The sequence below is a fragment of the Callithrix jacchus genome, chromosome 7, assembly GCF_049354715.1.
Source record: "Callithrix jacchus isolate 240 chromosome 7, calJac240_pri, whole genome shotgun sequence".
Classification (NCBI taxonomy): Eukaryota; Metazoa; Chordata; class Mammalia; order Primates; family Cebidae; genus Callithrix; species Callithrix jacchus.
The window spans coordinates 133,047,391-133,059,928 of NC_133508.1; the positions used below are offsets into that span (position 1 = coordinate 133,047,391).

General features: G+C 42.7%; 1 protein-coding gene across 4 annotated transcripts in view; it reads left to right on the forward strand.

The window, feature by feature from the left end:
- The first annotated feature begins 1,494 nt into the window (after positions 1–1,494).
- The window catches only part of TLCD4 (TLC domain containing 4), a 112,928-nt gene continuing 101,884 nt past the window's right edge, over positions 1,495–12,538 (forward strand). For 2 of the 4 annotated variants that reach the window (XM_078332571.1, XM_078332573.1), the window contains exons 1-2: positions 1,495–1,683; positions 9,116–9,252. The gene's annotated coding sequence lies outside the window, so the exon portion shown is untranslated. The remainder of the gene's footprint in view (positions 1,684–9,115; positions 9,253–12,538) is intronic. The other 2 variants (XM_054236572.2, XM_035252212.3) reach the window with 1 other exon arrangement.

The window sequence follows — 12,538 nt, forward strand, 5'->3', positions numbered from 1 at the left end:
TACCCAGCCTCGGGTATTCTGTTATAGTAGCACAAAACATACCAAGACAGTTGACTAAAGTTGGTGAATACAAAGGAGAGAGAAGACAGTCTTCAAGGGAGTGAGGTCCGTGGAATTTCATGTAATCCTAGTGGAAAGTGAAGACAGGAGAGTGGGGGTAGGGGAGTGGATGAATAGTAGCATGGTAGCAAGATCTGTGGATTGGAGGCCTCCCAGAAGATTGAAAAATTGCAATGAAAGAACTAGAGAAAGTGAACTATAGACATAACAGATGGTGGTCAGAGAGTGGAATGTGTGAAGTGAAGGTTGTGTTATTACTGGTTGTAGTATTTATAGTTATCACTGGGAATGGATGAAAAATATCACTGGACCCTGAAGTCACTGAAGGGTAGGGAGGAAAATAATTAGCTAGGAGCTCATGTGTTTAAAGAGTGAAAAATTGGAGAGTGGTAGCAATTAAAAAGACCACTGGGTATAGGCTGGGTATCTTCCATTTGTTGCTCCAGATTCACTCTCCATGCTTTCCTTGTTCACTCGGTTCCATGTTAGCTGAAACTTAGGGACCAAATCAACAGGTTTCCTTGCTCTGTGATTCTGGTTGGGTTTGGCCAGTGAGGGTCTTCAGCAGAAGATCTGATGGAGGAAAGGCTGTGTCCTTGAAATGAAGGTTTCTGCTGTGTTCAATCTTTTTTATACATACATTTTCTTCTGGGTCCCCGCATTTCCTTTCTTTGTTCCTTCAGATCTAGTGGGTGGCACCAGCTCCACTGTTACTAGGCTACTGCACCATCCCTTGTGCTTTCTCTACCACATTCACACCTTTGTAAATAACCCCTTTATACATTCATCCTCAAAATTAACGTAATACACGTGTGCCGACTGTATCCTATTGGGGGTACAGATACCAACTGATACCAGGTGATACAACTACATGGCAAGAACTTCAAAGGAAATGGAGTTTTTGAAAGAAGGAGGAGAAATGATATGGAAGCAGCAATAGAGAGAAAGAGGGATGCCTTCCCCACCTCCTGTGGGAACGAGAAACAAATGACTTCTATTTGAGAGACGTACCGGGGAAGTGTGAGAGAGCAAGCCTTCAGCTTAGGAAGGGAAGTGAAGAAGACATTCAAAGCGAAGCTTAAGCTAGAGGGGAAGTTTGCAGGTTGTATGTCAGGAGGCCCAAAAAGTGCCGTGAAAGGCCTTGAAGGGTCATGAGGAACAGAGGTTGGGTCAGATTAGGGGAACTATAGAGAGAGGAATTAAGATGATAATTGATCTGAGAGGTTTCTGAGGATTTAAGTAAATAGGAACATAGGCAAGCTTTTAATTAATTTTAGTTCAGTTCTACCCATATCTATTATATGCTGCATACTAAGCTCAGCACTGGGGTACAGTGGTAAGGTAATAACAGTTAACACCCAAGCAGTGACTTAACAATGAGCCTGACTGTGTAAACTGCATGCCTCTTGACAGGGCCTCCTGGAGAAGACATTCAATCCATTCTTTTATGGGCTTCCTGGGAGTGTGCGCTGCTAGGGATCCTGGCAGCTGGGCTTCTTCCCACCAGAGTTCAACCCTCGTCAATCCCAATAAGGGTAGAAAAGTGTAGATAAAAAAGAATGAAGCTTTTCTCCAACAACGAGGGACACCACTTTGGTCAGCATCATGCCTGTCCATGACAAGGTAGGACAACGCTGGAAGGGATTGCTTAGTCTGGGTCAGAGACAGAACTTGGACCATGTGGTCACCAGGCGTGATGGTTATACACTTTACTTTAAACATCATCTGGAAAATTGGGCAGGATGGGTGATAAAAATTGTCCCAGTACAACCCAAATAGTCTTAGTTATAGTCAAGATTTTTTTTTTCCTTTTCAAATACACTAATATATGTTTGAATCACAACCTTTTCCTGGATGAAGCCACTACCTAGGACTCTTTGAATGCTAACTCTTGAAGGCTAAGGCAACTATTTAATACTTCCCATAATGGGCATTCATTGTGTATTTACTATATGCCAGGTATTCCAAACATGGATTAGCTAATTAGACACTTCCGATACTCGTTTTACAAATGAGGACACTGAGGTACAGAGAGATCATATCATTTGCTCTGGGTCACAAAGCCAGGAATTAGTAGAGTCAGGATTTAATCATAGTCAATCTGACTCTGTAGCCTATACTTGTGTCTTCTACATTATCATTAAAACTGTTTATTGTAGGCTGGGTGCAGTGGTTCACGCCTGTAATCCCAGCACTTTGTGAGGTCAAGTTGAGTGGATTACTTGAGGCCAAAAGTTCAAGACCAGCCTGGCCAACATAGCAAAATCCTGTCTCTACTGAAAACAAAAACTAGCAGGGCATGGTACGGCATGCCTGTAGTCCCAGCTACTAGGGTGACTAAGGCGTGAGAATCACTTGAACCTTGGAGGTGGAGGTTGTAGTGATCAGAGATGGCACCACTGCACTCCAGCCTGGGCAGCAGAGTGAGACTCTGTCTTAAAAAAAAAAAAAGTATTCATATATTTATACCAGCTAATGTGCTATATATTAAATAAAGCAAAATAGAAATATTATTCACTATGTCTGATTTTTTCTTTTTGAGATGGAGTTTCGCTCTTGTTACCCAGGTTGGAGTGCAATGGCGCGATCTCGGCTCATTGCAACCTCCGCCTCCTGGGTTCAGGCAATTCTCCTGCCTCAGCCTCCTGAGTAGCTGGGATTACAGGCACGCGCCACCATGCCCAGCTAATTTTTTGTATTTTTAGTAGAGACGGGGTTTCACCATGTTGACCAGGATGGTCTCAATCTCTTGACCTCGTGATCCACCCGCCTCAGCCTCCCAAAGTGCTGGGATTACAGGCATGAGCCACCACGCCCGGCTTATGTCTGATTTTTTATTTATAAAATTAAATAGGAGGAAAATGATTTTTTAAATGGATTTTTAACATTCCCATCAAGGATTGCTTTTCCTTTTTCTTGCTTTATCTCCCAGTACATTCAAAAAGGATTCTCTCTTGACAGACAGATTGACTCAAGTTTTATTTAAGATGAATTTAGTGAAATTAGTAAGACATCACAATTTTATTCTTTCTCTTTTTCAATTTATGTTTATTTACCCCAGCGATATCTTTCCAGACATGTTTATAAATCCCTTTCCCTAGCCTCATACACCCCAAATGGCTCATCAGTTCAAAATTTAACAAAACATGAAAATCTTATTTAAAAGAACACTCCCAGACTATCACGGGATGTCATTACAATGACAACCACAATAATAGCAGCTTCTTTAATTTTCAAAGTGACAATTTTTTCAGTTTTCGAGCTATAAGTAAAATAGAGGCAATTGGCCAGGTGTGGTGGCTCACGCCTGTAATCCCAGCACTTTGGGAGGCCCAGGCGGGCAGATCATGAGGTCGAGAGAATGAGACCATCCTAGCCAACATGGTGAAACCTCATCTCTATCAAAAGTACAAAATATTAGCCAGGGCGTGATGGTGCGTGCCTGTAGTCCCAGCTACTCGGGAGGCTGAGGCTGGAGAATTGCTTGAAACCGGAAAACAGAAGTTGCAGTGAGCCGGGATGGAGTTACTGCACTACAGCTTGGTGATAGAGCAAGACTCTGTCTAAAAAAAAAAAAAAAAAAAAAAAAAAGGCCAGGTGCAGTGGCTCAAGCCTGTAATCCCAGCACTTTGGGAGCCCGAGGTGGGTGGATCACGAGGTCAAGAGTTCGAGACCATCCTGGTCAACATGATGAAACCCCGTCACTACTAAAAATACAAAAAATTAGCTGGGCATGGTGGTGCGTGCCTGTAATCCCAGCTACTCGGGAGGCTGAGGCAGGAGAATTGCCTGAACCCAGGAAGTGGAGGTGGCAGTGAGCCGAGATCGTGCCATTGCAGCACTCCAGTCTGGGTAACAAGAGTGAAACTCCGTCTCAAAAAAAAAGAGGCAATTATATTTCTGCACTAAACATTGCTTATCTTCGAAATCTACTACATTGATTTTCTCCTCAGCCTAGTCCTCCCTCCCCGCAAAGCCTGTGTCTGGCATCTCCATTAAGCTTTTTATTTTCTCCTTCATTGTGTACATTGCCCTTTTTTCTCAAATTCTTTTCTGCTGCCACAGAGCCTTTTGTTTTTGACAGAAACACACGAATTGTGTCTCCATTTTTAATCTATTCATTATTTCTTAACTTTATATGAAGAAAAAGCATGACAAACCTACTGTGAAAATCATATGCACAATAACAGAGGCTGTCCACCATTTAGTAAGCATGTACGTACTTTCTCAACTACCTCTCACGACCATCCTATGAGCTTAAGTACTATTATTATCTATTTGTAGGTGAGGAAATGGAGGCTTTACCATGTTAGATGAATATGGCTGGTGCTTTGACTTAACTTCCTGTGGATGTACCATGGCCATCTAGTGACTTCAGGAATAGAGCGATGTTAAAACACATTTTACAGTAGGAAGGAGGAGATAGCAAAATGAAATTTACAGATTTGCTACTTAAAGGTTAATACTATTTTCTCTTGGAAGTTTTGTGCAAATAAGTAATAACACTTTATAACAGTAAGAGATAGCTCTAGCTATGCCTCTTAACCTGGTTTCTTTTCAGCATTTCCATGATGTCTTTAATATCCTGTTCATCTTTCATCAACATTAGGTTGATGAAAAGGATTGACTTTGTGAATCTTCATGAATACCTTCTCAATTTGTTAACAAAACAGGTTTGTTAATTTACTGACAGACTTTTTCGATATAAACCTCAAGTGACTTAGTTATTTCGCAAACTTAAGAGTCTCTTCTCCTCTAAACCATCACTCCAATGGGCTCTTTGCTGATTATATTTGTTTAGGATGAGTTGAAAGATAACCTAAATGAACCTGAGAAAGTCTTCATACTTTTGTAATACTGGATTAATATTTGCATATGGAACTGTGAAATAATAAATTTCCCTTTGTGAAAAGATGCTGCAATCTAAACAAACCCTTTTATGGTCAGTTTCCTCCCTCAATTATCCTTTCCGGAATCTTGAACCACTGACTCTGTCTCACTGTGTCTTTACCCTCAGCCTATGAAACGAGCTCAACTCTTTCCTATTAAAAAAAATAAAAGCAAAATCAATAAAACCCTTCCTCAGTCAGTCTGGCTCAGCAAAGTTCCTTTAAACTACCAGGCAGCCCAGCCACATTAAAATGGCATTCCAGTGTTTAACCACACCTTTTATTTCCTCGCCAGAGTGCATTTCCACTCCCATTCTATTTTTATGCAGCTGGACTATGTCATGGAACTGAAGCCTTCTGCTGAGCACAGAGCAAAGTTATATTTCAGATGTTGAGAGGTGAGCATTCTGAACATGTAGTCAGGCAGCCTATTCTTGGTGAATTACACAGGTGGTCCTGTCAGCATATGGAGGAAGCACGGCCCTCCCAATGACTCAGAAGTCATATACTGACACAGACTTGCCCTAGAATGACACTGTCCTGTGCATGCTGGATACCTCTATAATATACTGACCCAAAGAGTGTCTGAGAGCTTGGTTGAATACTAACAGCAACAGATGCTTTCTCTGATACAGTTTGCATATTAGGTTTGTCCTATCTTAGCCAGCCTTCCCTGTCAGCTACCACTAGGTGGCTCTCCACTGATCTTTCTTTATAAAAGGGTTGAGGAACCACTCAAGAGGGGGATCTTCCAGACTCAGGCCTCACAAGGAGAACATTCTCTTTACTCCCCTGATGCCTTCTCTCATCCTTGCAATTCCTTCTTCCAAACCACAGTCTTATGGCCCTGTCTACCTCCTTTAGAAATATTCAACCACTCCCTGCCAACCTCTCTTGGTTTATTCTTCTGTATAAGAAAAAAAGCCCCGTAACTGGGGCTGTCAGAGGACTGTGAGCTCAAGCCCCATGAATAAAGTTGACAGGAAATTAACCCATGGTGGTTTAATTATCCTACCAATGTGAGAAGTGAGCTATGTCATTTAGAATGTAAGCACTCGTAATAAAAAGCATTCAATGGCTGGGTGCAATGGCTCACACCTATAATCCCAGCACTTTGGGAGGCCAAGGTGGGCAGATCACAAGGTTAGGAGCTCGAGACCATCCTGGTCAATATGGTGAAACCCCATCTCTACTAAAAATACAAAAATTAGCTAGGTGTGGTGGCATGTGCCTGTAGTCCCAGGCACTTGGGAGGCTGAGGCACAAGAATCACTTGAACCCAGGAGGCAGAGGTGCAGTGAGCCGACATTGCGCCAATGCACTCCAGCCTGGTGACGGAGCGAGACTCTGTCTCAAAAAACAAGCAAACAAAAAAATTCAATTTTCTCAGAGACAACATAGTCTTATCCTTTCTCTGTGAAATATTATTTTCTTAAAGGAATTTTGGCTTTATTATATAAGAATAAGAGATTCCTGCTTTCTCTACCATTTCGAAGAAATAGAGCCAACTTTAGAGTTTGTTGATTCTAAGTCTCTTCTTATGGGAGTTTGGAATGGAAGGTGGGGGAGGGGACAGTTGAACATTCCAGTTTAGTCTGGCCAACAAAGGTGCCTGAAGTTTACAAGATTTACTATTGCTGATTCATATGCCTCTTCAGATGCATTGGTTTATTGACCCCTTCTACCTCCGTTGAAGTTCTGAAAGGGCTGGGCTTTTCCCAAACTCCAGATGCGGCTAAGGTGTTTTCTGGTCCTTCTTCCTCTCTACACCCAGTTTGGATCCCCTGACTCTCCAGGGAACAAGCTATCTGTCTCATGCAGAAGTGGCAAGTAGTGACTACGAAAGTGGAGATAGAGGGTCCTATCTCTGGAGGCCCCAGGATCTCATTATTCTAAGTTTTAACCAACACATTCAAGAGAACTTCTGAACTTTGGGAAAACTTTTCCAACCTAAGATAAAGAGCAGTCCGTTTTTCCAGCTGTTCAAGATGCATTTCTTTTCTTTTCTCTCTTTTTTTTTTTTTTTGGATGTGGGTTCTTCTTTTCTCTCACCCAGGCTGGAGTGCAGTGGCATGATTATAGCTCACTACAACCTTGAACTCCTGGGCTCAAGTAATCCTCCCACCTCAGTCCTCTGAGTAGCTGCGACTGTATTTGCATGCCACCATGCCTTGCTAATTTTTTTTTTTTTTTTTTTTTTTTTGCTTAGAGACATGGTCTTACGTGTTGCCCAGGCCTGGTTAATCTTCAATTTATTTTTTATTTTTATTTTTTGTAGAGACGGGGTTTCACCATGTTTCCCAGGCTGATCTCAAACTCCTGGCCTCAAGAGATCCTCCCACCTCGGCCTCCCAAAGATCTGGGATTACAGGCATGAGCTGCTGTGCCCAGCCAAGATGTGCATTATATGTATGCTGGGTAGCTAGAAGAACTGTGGACGACACTAGTCTTTGGAACTCTGTTGAGGCTTAGAAAACAATGACTCAAAATATGGTACTTTGAATTAAGGGAAATTGAAAGGCTTCAGAAATAAGACTCAGAACCACGTTCTCTCTCTGACCTTTCCCTGCCCTTCGTCTTTGGGATCCTTTTTCTTCTAAGCACAGTGAGGGACTCTGTCTCTGGAATTTCCTTATCTGACTAGTGAAATCTCTTTACAAAAGAAATGCAATTGTCCTGGCTGGTGCAGTGGCTCAGACTTGTAATCCCAGCACTTTGGGAGGCTAAGGTGGGGGCATCACACAGTGAAACCCCATCTCTACTAAAAATACAAAAAATTAGCCTGGCGTGGCAGTATGTGCCTGTAGTCCCAGCTACTTGAGAGGCTGAGGCAGGACAATTGCTTGAACCCGGGAGGCAGAGGTTGTAGTGAGCCGAGATCGTGCCATTGCACTGCATAAAAGAAGAGACTGGGAATCTTTGCCATGCCCAGACAGATTATTTATTTATTCTTCTGAGGGCAGCTCCAAGAGATTTTCTGGCAGAATTTATCTGTATAGTAAGACAAACTTGGCTGGGCACAGTGGCTCACGCCTATAATCCCAGCACTTTGGGAGGCCGAGGCAGGCAGATCATGACGTCAGGAGTTTGAGACCAGCCTGCTCAACATGGTGAAACCCATCTCTTCTAAAAATACAAAAAAACTAGCTAGGCGTGGTGGTGCACGCCTGTAATCCCAGCTACTTGGGAGGCTGAGGCAGGAGAATTGCTTGAACCCCAGAAGTGGAGGTTGCAGTGAGCCAAGATTGTGCCGCTGTACTCCAGCCTGGGCAACAAAGCAAGACTCCTTTTTTTTTTTTTTTTTTAAAGACAGCCTTTGTTCTCAGAGAAGTTCTGTCCCTTGCCTTCTGGCTACCTCTTCCAGAGCTCAGAGGAACTTTATTCCAGGCCATTGGTTTTTGACCTCATTCATTTCCCCTACACCCTCACCCCCATCTCCTCTTCCCCTAGGAAGAAGAGTACGTAAGCATCTGGACTTCATTGAGTTATTGGGTAACCACACTCCTGTGATTTTCCCTACCTCCAGTCCCCCAGCTGGTTAAATAAACTATGTATGCCTTTTTCTCCTATTAATCTGCCTATTTTCAGTTCAGTTTTCAGCACAGTTTCAGAGGGCAAAGAGGAAGAGTTCCCTCTTTGACCTTACAACCTACTCCTGCTGCCCCAGCTCAGCCCCCCGAGAGCGGTACTCATGCAGACAGAATTAGTCATTGCTAGTTGTCATCTTAACTGTCTTTTTTCTGTGAAAGCCAGCATTCTTAAAAGACCAGGCTACACTTGCTGTCTCATTTTTCTTTGTTCATTTTAATTTCCCAATTCACTGAAAGCTAACTTTTATCATACTTATTCTCTAATAACATCTGGATTTTCAAGTTCAAAGAATATTGCCTTTTAAAAAAAGTATTTTATTATTTTTTTTTCTTTCCACAATAGGACATCTGAAAGCAAGAATATGTCCCTTTCTTACCTTTCTTGTCTTCTCTTAGCCAACTGAAAAAAACATTTTTTTTTGAAATATTTTTCTTCCGCTGACTGTTTCCTTTTCTTTTAGACAAGCATGTTGACATTGAGTTTTAGTATCCCGTTTTCTTTTTTTTTTTTTTTTTTTGTTACAGCCAATATCACACTGAACCCATTTTCTCTTCTTTTCTTTTTTTACGACTCAGTGTCACTCTTGTCTGCCAGGCTGGAGTGCAGTGGCATGATCTCCACTCATTGCAACCGCCGACTCCCAGGTTCAAGTGATTCTCTTGTTTCAGCCTCCTGAGTAGCTGAGATTACAGGCACCTGTCACCACGCCCAGGTAATTTTTGTATTTTTAGTAGAGACAGGGTTTCACCATGTTGGCCAAGCTGGTCTTGAACTCCTGACCTCAGGTGATCCGCCCACTTCAGCCTCCCAGAGTGCTGGGATTACAGGCGTGAGTCACTGTGCCCAGCCTAGTATAATACCATTTTCTTTCTCCTCATACCACTATTGTTCTATCTATATTCTTCTTAGGTCTTTCTTTTTCTATCTACTTTTCTAAAAATTACAAAAACAAAAATGAAAAACAAAACAAAACTGTTGGCTGAGCACAGTGGCTCACACCTGTAATCCCAACACTTTGGGAGGCAGAGGCAGGAGGACCGCTTAAGGCCAGGAGATTGAGACCAGCCTGGGCAACATAGTAAGATCCCATCTCTACAATAAAATTAAAAAACAATTATAGCCAGGCATGGTGGCACATCCCTGTAGTTCCAGCTACTCAAGAGGCTGAGAAGGGAGGATCACTTGAGCCCAGGACTTTGAGGCTGCAGCGAGCTATGATGGTGCCACTGTACTCTAGCCTGGGTGACAGAGTAAGACCCTGGCCCTTAATAAATAAATAAATAAATAAATAAATAAATAAAACTTTTATTTATAAAATAGATTCAGAAAAGTACTTGAAATCATAAAATGGAAACTTGGGTACCCACCAGCTGGATTTTGAAATACTTTTTTTTTTGTACAAACGGTAAGAAATGGCATTAATTGTTGGAGAACAGATTTTAACGTAAAAGAAAAAAAAAAAAAGAAATGGCATTAATACCATACTTTTTTTCAGGCTCTCATTTTCTTTTCTTCTAAGAAACTGATTTATCCCCTTTTTGTCTTTGCATTTCTAAGGATTCTTAGCCAAGGGTATCTTTCCTTTTTACTTTTTGTGGCAGATTAATCGCTGTCACCCTGAAAACTGTTCTCTCCTTCTTGCTGGTCACATGTTCACTCAGCTGGCAACTACATTTCTTATCCTCCTTGGCAGCTAGGTGTGGTTTTGTGAGTAAGTGCTCGCCAGTGAAATATAACTAGGAGCAATGAATACAACTTTTGCCTTACTTTGTTAAAGGAAGGTGGCTTTTCTTGGACTGCTTTCTTTCTCCTTCATGGACATGATTGTGACCAGCTGTGATGATGAAGATGAGGAAGACATTCTAGAAGTGGGTGGAACAACAAGATGGAAGGAACCTGGTTCCTCTATGACCTGAATTTTGGAAAGGCAAACCTAGAACAGAGCTGTTCTTTTAGTGTAGGCCTGGCTGTTAGGTGAGAGGAAGAGAAACATCTATTTTCCTTATGTCCCTGGATTCTGTGATCTCTCAGCCTTTACTCTAACTAATACAGAAATTGATAACTTGGAAATGGAAAACTTCTAAAATCCAAAAATAATCAGTCAGAAAATTGCAATGAGGAAACAGACCTCTCAGGCTGGAAAACTGTTTATCCTTGCTATGCTGCGGCAAAACATTCGGTAAAAATTTTACCTACTTAACTCAGAAGGCTGATCATGTTGCTTCTGTCAGCGAACTCTAGGGGAAACATTTGGAAGGGACCAGAATATAGATGTATAATGGTTTCTCTTGGCAACATTTAGCAAGGTTTTTCAAGAAAGAAATGAGCTCACATAAGAAATGATGGGTTTCCAAGCAGGTTGGAAGAAAGTAAAGAATGTACACCCTATGGGCACACCACCCTGAATGCGCCTGATCTTGTCTTGTTTTGGAAGAATTTATAGAATATTGGGGCCTCACAGTGTTGGAAAGTTCAATTATTTCTATAGTTCAAACAGGAATTAGAATGTTATTCAGAGACTTTCTTCAAATCCTCCCACTAAGATTCTTCAGCCAAAGAAAGAGTTCTAGCCAGCCAGGTGCAGTGGCTTACACCTGTAATCCCAGCATGTTGGGAGGCTGAGGCGGGTCGATCACGAGGTGAAGAGATGGAGACCATCCTGGCCAACATAGTGAAACCCCGTCTCTACTAAAATATAAAAATTAGCTGGGCCTGGTGGCATGTGTCTGTAGTCCTAGCTACTCAGGAGGCTGAGGGAGGAGAATTGCTTGAACCCAGGAGGTGGAGGTTGCAGTGAGAGAGCACACCACTGCACTCCAGCCTGGCACCTGGCGACAGAGCGAGACTCTGTCTCAAGAAAAAAAAAAGAAAGAAAGAAAAAGAAATAGTTCTAGCCTTGCAGCAAAGATCAGATTAAGGGAGTTGCCCTCAGTTATTTTTAAGATTATCTTAAAATAGCCACCATTAAAACAATAAAAAGATGAATGAGTAGATGATAGGAACTAGAGAATGGGCAAATTTAAGAGGTAGATTGAAAAAATAGCTTAGAGTTTAGTTCCTGGTGAAGCAGGAAATTTTCCCTGACTGTTTCATGGATAGGACCTGGAGTGTGGGTGCTGGGGCTAGCCAGCCACTTATCCATTAGTAGGGGTAAACTACTTACTTGAACCCATGGTGCTCAGCCCCTCATGGGAAGGAGTACACAGGTGAGCAGGTATAGGAGCCAGGGTGAGGGCTTTTGGGTGCTGGCAGAAACAAAACTCTGTGTGGACCCCAAGGTAGTGTCTAGTGGGGAGTACCTGTGACCCCTGAAACCCCAGAGGGTGGTGTGTTATAGTTCTCTTTTAGCTGTGCTGTCTGTGGATGGCTTAAGTGTTAAACAGCTCAGTGGGCCCTTTGCCTTTTTGCATGAGGTGGTTGCTCTCCACCAGCAAGGGCAGAGAGTCAATGTGACAGCCTTTAGGGTCTGCACCCTTGGCACCTGAGCTCATTTGGCATCCAGGAAAAATCAGGTTGCGTGAACAAATTGAAGGGTGGTGAATGTAGAGGATTTTATTGCCAGTGAAAGTGGCTCTCACAGGAAAGGGGAGCTGGAAAAGGGATGGAATGGGAAGGTGATCTTCTCCTGCAGTCTGGCCAACCCTGGTCAGACTCCTCTCCAAAGCCACACCATCAAGTTGTCCCTTTGAAGTCCAGCTGCTTCTCTCTGATGTCCAGCTGCTTCTCCTTTTTGCTTCTCTCTACTGGTGGAGCCTGGGGTTTTTATGGGAACAGGATTGAGGTTGGGCAGGCCATGGGTAGTTTTGGAAAAGGCAACATTTGAGTGGGAAACAGGAATGCATGTTCCCACTTTGGGCCATGGTTCCAGGCTTGGGGGTGGGACCCTCACCAGGGACCTGCCCTCTTCTGCCCAGAATTTCCCCACCTCCTGTCCCTATGATTGGCACATGTAATGCATAGGTGACAAACGGCATAGAAGCCTACAAGTCCCCCCATGG